General features: G+C 45.4%; 1 long non-coding RNA gene across 1 annotated transcript; it reads left to right on the top strand.

Annotated features, from left to right (window-relative positions):
- Positions 1-2,896: 2,896 nt before the first annotated feature.
- LOC142836027 (uncharacterized) lies at positions 2,897-11,961 on the top strand. Its single transcript, XR_012907986.1, has 4 exons — positions 2,897-3,010; positions 3,856-3,958; positions 8,494-8,577; positions 11,034-11,961. It is a non-coding gene; the product is annotated as an uncharacterized LOC142836027 (long non-coding RNA).
- The last annotated feature ends 3,326 nt before the right edge of the window (positions 11,962-15,287 follow it).

The raw sequence follows: 15,287 nt of genomic DNA, 5'->3' as shown, positions 1-15,287 counted from the left end.
TCCTCACCTGTCATTTGTCATAAGGCCCCCACCTCCCTGAGACTCACCACTCCTTAAAATTCCCGCATTGGAGACCACATGTGACCCTCTCAAGAGCCCATATCCACAACACAGAAACTTCTATTTAATAGAAATCTAAGGGATTTTTCTTTGGCTGAAAAAATATTGATTAAAGGCCGACTGCCAGCTGGGTTGGGCATTAAGTTCTGGGGATATAATGAATAAGAAATAGGCACATTCTTTGCCCTCCAAAGGTTATAGTTTAGTGTGAGACTCAAATATTAAATCTGAATGCATGGGTAAATACAGAATTCAAGTTGTGACATCTGCTGTGTAGGAGAGTCAGAACTCTGATAGTGTTTGGTTGGCAGTCCCTCAGGACTCTAGGTGACATTTGGGTCAGGACTCTAGGTGACATTTGGGATGAGATTTTGATACCAAAGCAAGCGACTGTGCAGCATGGAAAAGGGGTTTCCAGGCATAAGTGAGGGAGGACCAAAGTTCAGCGAGCTGCGGTGAGTAACAGAAGCAAGAACGGGCACGGAAGCACATACATGCTTAGGTATAGCCATTCTGAACTTCACCTTTCCTTCGTTTGGGGCCCCTGCAGAGCTCTTCCTGAGATATTCCTTCTTGTGGTTTGAAGTTTTACAAGCCCCTTCCAGCACAGCTATGTGGAGAATGAGTTTGGGGATGTTAAGGAGGATGGGCTAGAAGTGGATAAGGTGAGAAATAATAGCAGTTTGCACCTGGGGGTGGGAGCTGGTGCCAAGCAGGAGGTGGAGAGGTGGATGGAAGAGGCAGGACTGGAGACTTGCCCAGGGTTTGGGAGGAAAGGCGAGGGAATACCAAGAAAGGCTTTTGCCTTAGTCTTTGGCGCTTGCAAAGAGTTTGTGGAGAGGGAGCCAGGCAGTTTTGATCCTGGTTAAGAGAAAAGGAGAGTGTTAAAGCTTCAAATCAGGTCTTGGACTGATTGCCCCAAAGTCAGGGTGGGATATCTGCCCTCCAGCCTCTGACGTTTGGGGGCAAGATCAAGGTTCTGTAGAGGCCAATGCTCCCTGCTTTAGGACAGGCCACCTCTCCTACAGTTCGGCCATTCCCATCCGGTGTGTCTTTCTCTGCCAGATCCCAGCTTTCTCTGACTTAATGACTCTCAGTTCCTAGCAAGTTCCTTCCCAGAATCACAAAGGGCAACATTACGCACTCCTCATGCCTGGTGATAACTTTTTATGAGGTTTTTATTCTTTTACAATATATTAAAGCCATATTTTTGCCAGGTTTTTTGCTTCAGTTTATTTCTTGCCCTTGACTCCCTCTTCCATTCCCCTCCCCCAGCGCAGGTCTCCAGGCTGTGCCTCCCCCTACTCCCTCTACCTGAGCAGGTTTGCTCCAGAGATGTTTAATTCTCCTCTAATCCCAATTCCCCGAGGTACATGAAAGCGGCTTTACGAGCCCATAAATCCACAAAGATAAAGTGCATTTTTATTAGTTGTGTTGACATCAAAGGGAAAAAAATAGAATCTAATGTGGAATAGTCAATAATGAATTTGCTTAATAGCCCCCCTCATCACCTTAACAGTCTCGGGAGGCAGTAGCCTCCAGGGTAGAGCACAGGGGTGGTGGGCTCGCATGGGAGACAGGCAGAGTGCAGTCCTGGTAGATGCTGCTTCCTCCGGGGAGAAAATATTTCGTGGCAATGGAGCTGGGAAGTTTGAAGGCCGAGTGTGGGAGACAGAGAGCCTGGGGCAGGGGGGTGAAGGGAAGATGTGGGCGGATTAGGAGTTAAACCTGGGGTTCCTGTCATCTACTGCCAGTCTCGGTGAAAGTTCAGACCATCAGGAAAAGGGAGGAAGAAATGTGGAGGTATGATTTGCCAGCTCAGAGAGCAGGTGATTCTGCAGGTGGCAACATCTCTGGGAAGAGGATGAAGTTCCATAGGTCAAGCTAGGGTCAAGATCAGCTTGGTGCATCTGTACTGTCTGCATGTTCGAGCCTTGCCCTTCTCCCCCTGGGGCCTCCTGCTCCAAACCCTTATCTCAGGTCCTGCAAGACGCCATTTGCTCTGTGGGTTAGGAATCCCTTCCACATTTTTCTATTGGCCCAGGCGTTCTGCCTCTCTTTGCAGCTACAGGTCTAGGGTTTGCAGAATTCCCTGACCCTTTTTTCCTGTCTTTCTTCTTTTTCTCCTCTCCCCGCTTTCCCCTCATTCTTGAGTTCTTCAATTCGCTTAGCAGAAAGTCTTACCCAGGCTCTTACAGAAAGTGATGTCCTAACCCTAAAGTCTATGCCCTTAAGTCAGTATCTGAGAACAGTTGGGGCTTTCTCCCATGGTCTGCTTACACTTTTTGTTTTGTTTTTGCTTTTTAAGACAGGGTTTCTCTGTGCAGCCATGGCTTCCTTAAAATTGCTGGCCTCAAACTCCTGACTCTACCTCCAGAGTACCCGTATTAAAGGCATGCACCGCCATGCCTGGGATCAGAGGGCATTTGTGAGACTGGGAGGCAAGACTGTAAGGATAGCTCAGAGGTTAAGGGTGCTTGTTGCTTTTGCAGAGGACCTGGGTGCAAGACTCAGCCTACAGATAGTAGCTCACAACTATTAGTAACTACATTTTCAGAGAATCTTATGCTCTATTATAATTTCTGAGAGAGACGGGCATCGTGTAGAGCCAGCAAAATGCTTACATACATTAAAAACAAAGAAGAAAAAGAAAAGGCTGGGAGGGGAGTTGAGACTATGGCTAATGGCCACTAGATGGCACTAGTCTAACATACAAAATAATAAATCTCTGACCGGGCAGGTCCAGGATAAGGTGTCTAGGAAGAAGCCTATAATAAAAATGTAGGTGTGGCCTGATGTAGGTGTTTGTTTTTGCACACGGAGTAGGTCCTGTTGGCTGCACAGTTGGCTCTTGTAGAAGCAAAAGGGCCGAAGAACTGATGTTTACATTGTCACCCTCCCTCCTATCAAGGCAGCAGGGTGCTTAGCTTCTTTTCACAGCCCTGGCCAGGTGAGGTGAGAACCCCAGGTTGGACATGAACACACTTGATTGCTACTGTGTCCAGTTGTGACCTTTGGGAGAAGGAATGGCCTCCTGTTTCCTCAGTAGGCTCCAAGGATGGGTCTGTAGCTTCAGATAATGTCAGGAGTGGTTTAAGGAGGGAACAGTGCTGAGATTGGCATGAGCTGTTAGGAGGACTTGTGTGCTTGGAAAAGCCCACACCTGTCCATAGAAGTAGACAACCCAGATGGCTATGGAATTTAGTTTACATGATCTCTATTCTTCAGGACTGTGGTGTGTGTGTGTGTGTGTGTGGTATGTATGTGTGTGTGTGTGTGTGTGTGTGTGTGTGTGTGTGTGTGAGAGAGAGAGAGAGAGAGAGAGAGAGAGAGAGAGAGAGAGAGAGAGAGAGAGAGAGAGAGAGAGAGAGAGAGATTGGAAGGGCAAACAGAGTTAGGGGGAAATTAAGAAAATAATGTACTGTAAGACTGTAGTTTAATGTTGGTGGAACTATACTTCTGAAAAGTGGTACCAGCAGGACTTGAGCTCGTCCTTGAGGGATTTAAATAAAAAAGTTGAACTTACCTGGATAAAATAGGAAGGTCTTGAGCTAGCACAATGGGGACATTTTATCTACAAAAATGGAGCGTTCACATCAGAATCAGTAAGATCTGGGGTCCTGGTTGATTGGAAGCCAGGGGGATGAGTTGGTTCATGATACCAAAGAGTCAGGAAACTACGTCAGGCTGCTGAGCAGAAATGTGGTTTTCCGGAAGTGCTGATTAAGGGGACTCTCTACTATGGCTTAGGACTGGTAGTTGATTGACAGCAGGAATGGTTTTTCTTTTGCACAGTGCATGGCCTTGGTGTTCAGTGAACGCTGAACAGAACGCATAGCAGGAGCCTCAAGGACACTGAGGCCAGCAGGGGACTCCTCCAGGGAGGTGAGCCTCACTGGTGAGTGTGTGCAGCCAGCTGCCCTGCCTGAAGGCTGGCTGAGTGCCGCCCACACTGAGTGTTGATTTTCCAAAGGCTGCTTTGTTCAGTCGCTCAGCGGAGCATGGGAGATGTGATCACTAGCTGAGAATTACACAGGCAGTCTTTGCTCTCTGCCACTTCCAGTTTCGCTGACACGCTTATTTGACAAGGCCTAAGGAACTGTACCATCCTTTATCCCAACACGGGGCTGCAGCTAGGCTCCAGCACTGCTCCAGGCAAATCCCACGCCTGTTGTGGAGACCCCGCTCTGTGGGCCCAGCTGTCTATGGAAGGTGGCACACACAGAGGGTCTGAGTCGCCATGTGAATGGAGGTAGTGAGGTCAGTGCAGGTATGACATGGGACACACATACAGAATTTAAAGATGCAAATGCAATCTCAGAAGTGAGTTCTACATATGGGACCCAAAGAGCAGGTCTAGCAGAAGTCTGATCCTGGGTTTCTCTGGGGTCAATTCAAGCAGAAAGATGGGAACACTTGGGTGTTCGAAGAATAGGCTAGCTGTCAGTGAGCAAACATTTACTGAACCCCAATGTAGGCAGGGATGAGTAAGACATGCTTCATAACCCTGTGGGTACAGAGACAAGGAAACCAGCAGTTATAGCATAGCATGGAAATGGAACGTTGTGTCTTTGTTGGGTTGCTGGGATTTGGGATCCCTTTGACGTGGGATCACATTACTGATACGGATCAAAGCAGTAACAATTAGCTGGCTGTCAAAGAGTTCTTCTAAGTGCCAACCAGACCTGGGAATGAAAGGAGCTGAGCGGAGAGGCCCCTTCTGCTGTCAACACTGCAATAGCAGTCTGACCACACTGATTACACTTGTCTTTCGGGGCATCCATTTTATTCCTCAGGCACTAGAACTTCACAACCCAGGGCAATAGCCCCAAATGGGCCATTCTCACTCAACCCCCCACAGCACCCATAGGACGACTTCCTCTTTTCTCTAACCAGATGAGCATCCCAAATCTCAGCCATTGTAGATATTGACATGATGCTCTTTTCTTTTCTTTTCTTTCTTTTTTTTTTTTTTTTTGCGGGTGCTAGGATTGGTTCATTTCAGTTTTCACACTTTAGGATTAGGGCTGCTTAGCTGGTAAAATCTATGAAGATATTTTCAAATCTCAAAAGCTAAAGAAGAAAAACTTCCGTCTTTACGGATTTGAATATTACAGACAAGATACACCCAATGTGCACGAGTGGTCCCTCCTCTCCAGTATTCTTTCCCTGAACATCTGACAGCTAATGTCACCTGATTCTCCTGTTCTTTACTTTCCCACAACCCAGGGAATAAAAGCCCAGGACAGCACAAGATTACAGATGAAACAATGCATGTAATGAGGGCTAGCCTGGAGAAGAAAATGAGCTGAGCACACAATGTACTTAGAAATAAACCTGCAGGTATAGCTTCACTCTCCCACCTGGGCCTGGCCTCCTCTGCTTGCTGCTCATGGACAGACTCGCTGACACTAACTTTCCAGCTGATTTGCTTGATGGGACCAATGTCTCTGGACTACATTTCCTTGTTCCTCTTCAGTTTAAGGTGGCTTAGTGATGGTGTGTGGGTCTGTGAGGTGTGAAAGGGGGGCCACGTGTGCTATTGTAGGTCTGGTTGGGAACAACCTCCCATCTATAAGTCCCTGCTTCTCTTCGTCCGTGGCAACCCTCCACACACTGCAGATGACAGGGCCCTGAATGGAAGGTACCAATGCCCGGCACTGTTACTGTGAGAAGTGACATTTCTTGCATTAAAACCCCGGAGATTTGAGGGTTTGTCTCTTAGGATATCTTTTATGACTTCAGCTTGCAACCAGGTTCCTCAAGTAGAGAAATGGGCTGGTGGGTTGAACGATATGAGGAGTCTCTTCAGGATGCAGCATATTCTGTCTTGATCTCGCTGTGAAAGAGAACAGCAAACGCTGCAAGAATGACAGTGAGCTCGAACCATAGCACACCACGCACTCTTCCTCAGTGACCGACCTTGGGGAGCTCCATGTGTGGCCAGTGGCTACAGACCTCTCTTTTCTGAGCCAGATGATACAGCAGGATAAGAGCTTCTGTCTCACTTTCATAGCAGCAGTGAAGATGACAAAAACAGCCATTGGTAGATATGGCTTTTGTATGCACTCAGTGCTATATTAGACATTGTTATTAATGATAATAATTGGGGCTTGAAATCAACAAACACCAGGAACTAATAAGAGATCATTTTAAGTGTGACATTTACTCTCAGCGACATAATATTAGCTCAAATGATGGCATAATCTATTTTATGTAAATCTAGTAGATGGAGATTAAACTTTTTATGCACAGACGAATTAGAGAATAATTATTTTCAAGTCAGTGATCTTTAACTATCAGGTTATTTATCTTCTATTGATTGATACTGAAAGAAAGAGGCCATTTTAGACCCAGAGGTCCATCAATTAAGGATTGATTCAAGTAGCTATGAAGTAACCCTGAGATGGAGGGAGGATAGTGTCACAATGAACAACTTAAATATGGTTGGTAAAAAATAGTATATAAAGGAACTCGTGGTGCTAAGATAGATGAGATACCCTTTCTATGGGGTCTTTGCATCCCATGTGTTGGAAATCTTCCAAGGAGTTAAGAACAGACTTTCTGTTGTCACAAGGAGACAGACAGTGCTCCTGCGGAGAGCTCACTCTCAGCTAACAAGTATTTCACAGATGTTCACTTGTGTATATCGTGCCAGGCTAATACTATTCCTCTTCTTCCAGATGGGGAATCTGATGCACAGAAACTGATGCTCCCATTCACAGCCAAAGCCAGAGAGTCAAGCATCTCATATTAGTGCTAAGCTAAGGGTTGTGTATTCATGTATGTTTAGGTGTATGTCTATATGCAGCCGCTTGTGGCATGTTAAGCCTGTGTATGTGGAAGCTGGAGTATGAATCACTTCAGTCTTAGGTCTCAAGCATTATCCACCTTCAGTTTTGACACAAGGTCTACTGCCATCCTGGAAATCACCAAGTAGGGTAAGCTAGCTGGCCAGTGAGCCCCATGAACCATTGTCTTTGCCTCCCCAAATTGGAGATTATAAGTACTCATCACCATGCCCAGTTTTTTTCCCATGAGAGTTCTGAGGGTTCCTACTCATGTGTGCCTTTGTCCAAAGTATCCACATTGTATAGACTGCCAACGGTGTAGCCTTCTCAGCTACCAAACTGACTCTTGCAATAATAAAGTGCTTATATTCAGTGACCGTTATCTTTCTTAATAATGACTCCACTGTAAGTGTGAAAGAATACTGCTTCTGGCTATTTACGTACACCAAAGAGGAGCCACAGTGTTAACCTTAAGTGAACATTTATTGTAGATGTATCGGAAATAACATAGTCTCTACAGAGGGTTTGATACTAGCTACAGTTCCAGCTTCCCCTGGTGGTCCTGGAAAGAATCCCTTAGAGCTAAGGGAGAATAACTTTATGTGAGATGTAGGTAACAACAGTACCACTCTGGAATGGTATTATAGATTTAATGATGCAATATTTAGTGTAGACTTAGTAATGGCCCATTGTTCTTAGACACTTAATTATCATCATTGTCTTATTCCATACATTTGATCCTGGTACCACACTCGATTTAATAAGGCTGGGATAAAACTGCCAAATGCAAGGGGCCAAGGGAGTGACCCCAGCCTGATAATCTTCCTTCATAAATGCTGCTGAATCTCTTTTCTCACCCACTGAGAATCGTGGCCTGGGCTGCATCATGGGACAGAAATGGGGAATAGTTAAGATGCGACACGAGAACTGCAAAGTCAGGGGCTTACTCTCGGGAGTCATTTGAGAAAAGGCTCAGAAAGGTTAAGCACCTTCTCCATGTTTTCAATCCCTAACTATAGGTGGGATTCACACCAGGGCATCAAAGCCCAAGGCAGGGACTCTTTCCACATTTCCCTCCTGTGGGTCCCCCTCTCAGGCTGGCTCTGGCTTTAGAGCCGGTGTAACTAAGTTCCAAACTACCCTACCTCCTTTATTTTCTGTTGCTGATGCATTCTGATTTAGATCTCCTTGCCTTTCCCCAGCTCCTGCCTTTCTTCTCTGCACTCCCTTGTCATTTCAGGTCCAATTCCCGCTTTGTTCTCAGAAGACTCCCACCTTCTGATCTGCTGCTCTGGCCACCCATACCATGGTCATCAGCAGGATCTTTTAGGTGGCAACTACTATGTCATCTCTCTCTGGGTCCACCTCTCTCCCAACAGAACTTATACAATGCTGGAAATCTGGAAGATCACATTTTGGGTACAAGGGATCCTACGATGAGTTTTAAGTAGCAGATGGGTAGGTGACATGGTGCATGGCTGTAATCCTAACACTTAGAAGTTTGGGTAAGGAATATTCCAAGCTCCAGGCTAACAATCTTTGCTAAGAAGTGGAATCCTGTGATGATGATGATGATGATGGCAATGATGATGATGATGATGATGATGGCAATGATGATGATGATAGTTCTATTTGTGAAAAGGTGTTGGGATCTACTGGCATTGCTGAACTGAAGGTACTGGAACACTATGCAGAGGTTGACAGAGGGGAGCCCAAAACTTTCAAGGTAGACAGAACAGCCCAGTTTTAACTTTCCCTTTAGTGTCATGAGTGGCTGTGAAAATCTTATGGTCCCTGTTGTGGTTTGAATATAAAGTATCCCTCTTAGGTCCCAGCTGGTGGCTGTATTTTGGAAGGTTATGGAGCCTCACAGCAAGAAGTGAGTCACTAGGGGTAGGTCTTGATACTTTGTAGTCTGACTCCACTTCCTTGACCCATTCAGAGTCCTGACTGTGAATTCAATGTGAGCATCTGCTTCATGTTTCTGCTGCCATGTCTTCCTTCCCGCTATGGACTAACACCCTTAAACTGTGAGCCAAAGCAGAGGAAAGACTTTCCACAGTTACTACTTGAGGCAACAGAGCATCTTTTCAGACTGAGATGCATTCTCTGTGTTCATCCCACCTCCCCTGATGCTGGGCTGAAAGAGCCTCCTGATAAATGCACAGTGATAATAATGGGGACCCACTCCCAGCTGCTCCTTATCCAGGCATCCCAACCACACACTCCTTAAAGCACAAAGATATTTTCAAACGTTTGCTCTCTCAGGATTTTAAATTATGAGCATAGCTGTAAAGGAAGAAAGAATGTTCCCTGTTGTGAACAAGATCTGAATTCTGACTTACTGTATAGACCTGGTGTTGCCTGGTCACCTGTCCATGCCCTGACTCCAACCGGAACCCCTTGTCCTCTAATTCCTGACCTGACACTACATCCTTGTCCTTCTGTGAATCATCTTTGTCTTGTTCCAGACTGGCTGTGACTGTCATGTCTTCTTCATGACTTCCTTGTTTAATTATTCTGAGCTCATCTCCATTTCTTTCATAGCTCACCTATTCCAAATTTCCCTCTCTTTCTGTTACTCCAAAGGTCCCAAGTCTTTTTTCTGCCCCTGTTCTCCCAGAGTCCAGTCACAGGCCTTCTCTTATGTTTTTGCTGTTAATTATCTTACCTTCCTCTGAATCTCTAATCAGCTAGGTTGATGGTCTCTGACATGGTGGTCTTCTTGCCATTCTGTTGCTCTCTCTCTCTCCCCTCCAGTTCTGGGGGGAGGGAGAGAAATGATTTTGACGTGATGAGGGATATCTAGATTCTTGTCCTTAATTCTTGTTATTCACAATTTTGTATTCATCAGTCTTTTAAGTATCTAGTTGCCATTAGGAAGCGTTAATATGGATAAAAGACAGCGTGACACCAAACTTTCTCATTTTCTCTGGGGAGGTAGCCAAAGGTGGAGCCAGTAAGAGTCAAGGCAATGTGGTTATGCAGTAATTGCAGCGCGAACATGAAGGAGCTCTGAAAGGAGGAACATTTTCAGTCTGAGGTGCTCCAAGAAAGATCCTGCGAAGGAGACCATTGTCTTGACTCATCAAAATCAGCCAAGAGGAAAGCCAAAACCAGGATACACAGGGGACAAGATGTTTTGAAAATGACCTGCGTCTTGAAGCTATGGCATGTGTTGGAGTTGGCTGCTCTAAGAGGAGATTTCTTTGGGAGTCCTGGCTATAGCACTCTGGGTCACAAAATATTTAGAAATGACTTAGAGACCCATCCTGAAACACATTGCAGGTTTAATAGGAAGGTCGGAGGATTTTCCCTGTAAGTGACTAGATATCCCTTAAAGTTATCAAATGGGATTTTACAGTTGCTATTTGTAGTTTCATTGCCAGTTCTGGAGGGAAAGATTAGAGGCAACTTTGGATAAAGTTTGGAGCTGCAGCAGAAGTCTTAGAGGGAAGGAATGGAGGGTGGAAGCAAGCTTGAGGGATGCTTAGGGAGTACAAGTAGGAGGGATTGGAGACAAGCTCTTTAGACATGCAGAAGAAGGATGAATGGATGGGGAGAAAGCTTGGGAGAGAACAGGGTATGGAAAGGAGGGTGAGTTGGCAGAAGTTCAGTTGAATGAGTGCAGGAAGTGCAGCTGCAAGGATTCTGACCAGGAAGGATTCCTTTTGCTTGATAGAAGGAGGAAATCAAAGAATCCACGAGAAGTTCATGTGATACTTGCTGTTCACTGGTACACCAAATTCAAATGCAAATATTGCTTTAAAAGGTTTCTTATTTTTAATTACGTGTCCATCTGTATGTATGTGTTTTCATAAGAACATAGGTACCCAAAGAGGACAGAAGATGAGACTGGATCCCCTGGAGGTGGAGTTACAGGGGTTGTGAATTTATCCATTATGGGTGCTGAGAACAGAATTTGTGTCCTTGCAAGAGCAAGACATGCTCTTAGCCACTGGTTTGGCTCCCTGCCCTGCAAATCCTGTTTGTCACTGAGGTTGTTTCTACACTCTCCACAGAGTTACTACTGAAGAGATGATCCAATAATATCATCATTCCATTTTCATAAGCCTCCTCTAATGAATTTTGTTTAGAACATCATGCTAGCATGCGTTTTCTTCTAAATAGAATCTCTCTCTTTCTTCTGCCACTAACAGCTTGTATTTCCCTTTTTACTAGGCCCACTAGGAAACCCAGAGGCCAATTTCCTACAAATCACAGCAAAAAAGAGTCTTTTTTTTTGTATTCAGCAAAAACTCCTCTCCTTTGCCTGGAGGACATCTGATTTCTTTTTTGTCTTTATTTTCTATTCCCATGCATACAACTAGTGATATCTTTAAAATGTTCAATATAAGTTTATTGAGCAAATAAAACCTGCAAATGGCGATTTTCTCCATAAATTGGAGTACTTAAATTGTCATAACATGCGTTTTGCACGTTGTTTTGACCAAATGCCAAGATGTTGCTACAGCGAAACTTAGAATGCTGTCATTATGTAAATATTTCATTTTAAGCCATGGAAAATCCTTTTGGCGTCTAGAGAAGTATAAATTCCTGAAAATGGGAAGAGGCTTATCCTCTCTGGGCCTCAAGTTCCCCTGCTGTGAGGTTCTGACGAGAACGGTGTCTTCTCACTCAGGAGATAATAGAGACTGAAACTATCTGGAGGTATATCTGTAGACAGAAAGTGACATCAGTAGCAAGGCTTAGTATCTCTTTGTGTTACTCCTGTGGCCATCCCAAGCCAATGGACGAGCTATTGGCCATGGAATTTGGAGTGGGTGTGGTCTTAATTACCTATGGCTTTTTCAACTCAAAGATCTCATAAGTAAGGGGCATGCTTATTCTTAGGCTAAGTTGGAATTTAACATGGTCAGTAAAAATTTCTATTTATAGAGTATAAGTATTGCTCTCAAATGTCAGTGTGATGAAATTTATAATAATCTGGGGCAAGGGCTTCCGAGTATGTCTGTCAATGACATCATCTTGATGAAGTCAATTGATATGAGAAGACCACTGACCTGCAGAAGGAGAAAGTGAGCTGAACGCAAGCATCCGTTACTCTCTCCTTCCCGACTGAAGACTTCTTGTGACTCTTCAAACTCCTGCTGCCTTCACTTTTCCCCCATGATGGACTGCCCTTGAAGGGTCAAAATAAACTCTTGTATCCTGAAGTTGCTTTTGTGAGGCTATTTTTATCACAGCTACAGGAAAGTCTCTAAGACATACAGAATGGTTTGGGGGTAGCAGAGAAGAGTGACGGGATTGGGTGTTTAATTACATCTGATACCAAGGCTAGCTCCAGAGATTGTCCCAGCAGGCTTTGCTCCATCTTAGATATAAAAGTTGAGTAGCTGGCAAGAGAAGCAGTGAGGAAGCTGTTGACGAGCAGCTCTTTGCAGAGCTAAAGGGCATCGTTTCCACTTGCTCTACCCTCTGTGTGTTTCTAGAGGGAGAAGGGATGACTAATGAGAAGCAGGCTTCCGCCCTGCGTGACCTGCTGGCTGGCACATTGCTCACAACCCGTGATAAACTATCCCCTTTCTCAAAGGCACTGGTTCATGGTGGATTATTCATGAGTTACCCTGAAAATGTGGTTTCTATTTACATTTTTGAGCTTGGGATACAGTTGTCCATGGGAGGTGCCTGGTTCTGGAGGAGGAATAGAGACACAAAGTTAGAGGAGAGTACGGGAGATTTGCTCTCATTGTGGTGGTGGAGACAACTTTATTTAAACAGTTAAGAATGAGCTCCAGGGTTTCACCATGGCTTTGGTTGAACTGGCTAGGGTTTGATAGTCATTTTGACATCTGGTCACCTAGTCATTCAATAAACACTTTCTGAATGACTGCTGTGTAAGACATGGCACACAGGTTGCTCTTGCTGTGTGATTATGCTCTTGTATACTGTAAAGATTTGTTACTCATATTTAGTTCAATAAAATGCTGATTGAACAGTAGCCAGGCATGAAGTATAGGTGGGACAACCAAAGTAGGAGACTTAGTATTCCTGGTTTTCCAGTAAAGCCTGGATGTTTGATATCCTAACAAGCCCCCACCCTCCAAGAGCTGCCCCTCTTGCTGACACACAGGACACATAGTGACACATGACTTTGGCTCTTAAGGAGTTTGCGCTCAGTCTACTGAGGCAATCAGATGACCAACAAGTTAACTCAACAATTAAGGTAAAAGAGAAAGCCCAAGTCAGGAGACAGAATGACACAGGAATAGGAGTTAACCATTCATTCTGGGTTAGAGGAACAAGGGATGACTTCAGCATGGGGATAAAGAATCATATCTTGAGGGGTCAGGGAGAAAGTTCAGTGGGGAACAGACTTGCTGTTCTAGCATGAGGACCTGTGTTTAGGTTCCTAGCACCCATGTAAAATCTGGGTGTAGTAGGAAGGTAGAGAAAAGAGGATACCTCAGGTTTGCTGTCCAGACAGCCTAGCCAATCGGTGAGCTCCTAGTTTGGTGAGCAATCCCATTTAAACGAAAATGAGGTGGAGAGAGATGGAGAATGACACTGGGTTTCACCTCTGGCCTCCACACGCATGCACACATGCACACAGCTGTGTAGATGTATGTGACTGCCTCACCGCACACATGCACACATGTACACAGCTGTGTAGATGTATGTGACCTCCTCACCACATGCATGCACACATGCACACATGCACGCAGCTGTGTAGATGTATGTGACTGCCTCACTACACACCTGCACACATGTACACAGCTGTGTAGATGTATGTGACCTCCTCAGCACACGCATGCACATATGCACACAGTTGTGTAGATGTATGTGACCTCCTTACCACATGCATGCACACATGCATACAGCTGTGTAGATGTATGTGACCTCCTCACACTACACACCTGCACACATGTACACAGCTGTATAGATGTATGTGTCTTCCTCACTATACCAGCATCTGTCAAAAAGCTCAATTTTAATAAGTAAACAGAGTTGACTGTGGCAGTGAGGGCACTTCACAAACTGAGCGTAGAGTAAAATACAAGACTCTTTGGTGGCTGGCTTCCTGCCAAATGAGGAAGGATTTCTGGGCATATAAATGGCTGAGAACCTGTAGTCTTTCTGCACAAAAATATTGGTGAAGTTGCTCCAGGATCAGGGAAAAGATCTAACTTTCACTCTCTTCTCTGTGGAGGACCTGAATGGTGTCAGAAGTGAGGTAAGTCTGGGATGCTTTCCCTCATCCTTGGGAAAAGATGGAAATAACCAAGGGAGTGGCCAGCTGATAGGAGACATCATAACTCCAAGTCTATGCTCTGTCCCCAGAGCTCTCATTCGTCACCATCACCCTGGAGGGACTTGGTTTCATAGCTTCCTCTCCTTGTTTTTTCCTTGTTAAAATGTATGCTCTGGTCCTCTTCGTTGGAGAACAGGAACTTTACTTGCAGCTGTCAAAGCTACCTGTGCTCAGCAGTTCTCATCAGAGATCTGGAACGACACACGCTAGAGTCCTTGAGCATGCTCAGAAGGTGGTTGAAGATGACCTAAGTCATACCACTTCTGAATGATTTGGTTCAATGGTTCATAGTCCCCTTCCTTCATACCTGCCTGCCAGCCTGCCTGCCTGCCTGCCTGCCTCCCTCCCTCCCTCCCTCCCTCCCTCCCTCCCTCCCTCCCTCCCTCCTTCCCTCCATCAGATGATCACCCTTCTCTTCTCCCTCCCACTTTCCCCCTCCCCTCCTCTTTCCCCTTACACTCCTATTCCCCACACCTCTCTGCATAGGCTTGCCGCATAGGTTTTATAACGTACATCAGTGGGGAAAGAGTCAGAGGGAAAGACTGATAAAGGGCATAGTGGTTGGTGTAGCAACTCCCCTCCTCACCTTAGCAAGTGCACAAGAGCAGGAAGACACTCTGAGGCCTGGCTCATGGCTACTGTTCAAGGGAGGAGGTTTGGGTGTCTTCAGGGTGCATGGATGGCCAGGGTCTAGAGCATTGGATACGCTATATGCCGGATAACACCCAGGCACTATTGGCTTTCGAGATATCACAGATGGACCCCAGGGACACCACTCAAATTATGGGCTGAATGAAATCAAACCAAAGCTGAAAATTCTTACAAGTTTTGTACAGAAGTTCTACAGTTCAGCTCAATAAACACCCATGGGACCCTCTCCAATAAAGGGTAGCTCAGCCTCCTAGTTACTTCAGGAAAGACTCCGAGGCTCAGAGAAGGGAGGTAGCCAGTCTGGAAGCACTGGGTTAGAACTAGGTCCCAGGTCTGGCAGCTAGGCTGACATGCATCCTACACATGTGTCCCCTGTGGCTGCTGCTGCAGGCTCCTAGAGTTACATGTACACACACAGACAATTAACACCGGCATTTAACCCCCAGCTCAGAGGCTCTGAGGGAAAATGTTTTACAACCATCAGCAGCAGCTGTTTGGGAGAACCTGGAAAA

This window comes from Microtus pennsylvanicus, chromosome 15 (genome assembly GCF_037038515.1).
Source record: "Microtus pennsylvanicus isolate mMicPen1 chromosome 15, mMicPen1.hap1, whole genome shotgun sequence".
Classification (NCBI taxonomy): domain Eukaryota; kingdom Metazoa; phylum Chordata; class Mammalia; order Rodentia; family Cricetidae; genus Microtus; species Microtus pennsylvanicus.
Note: the sequence above shows the minus strand (reverse complement) of the source record. Positions and strands in the feature narration are given on the sequence as shown.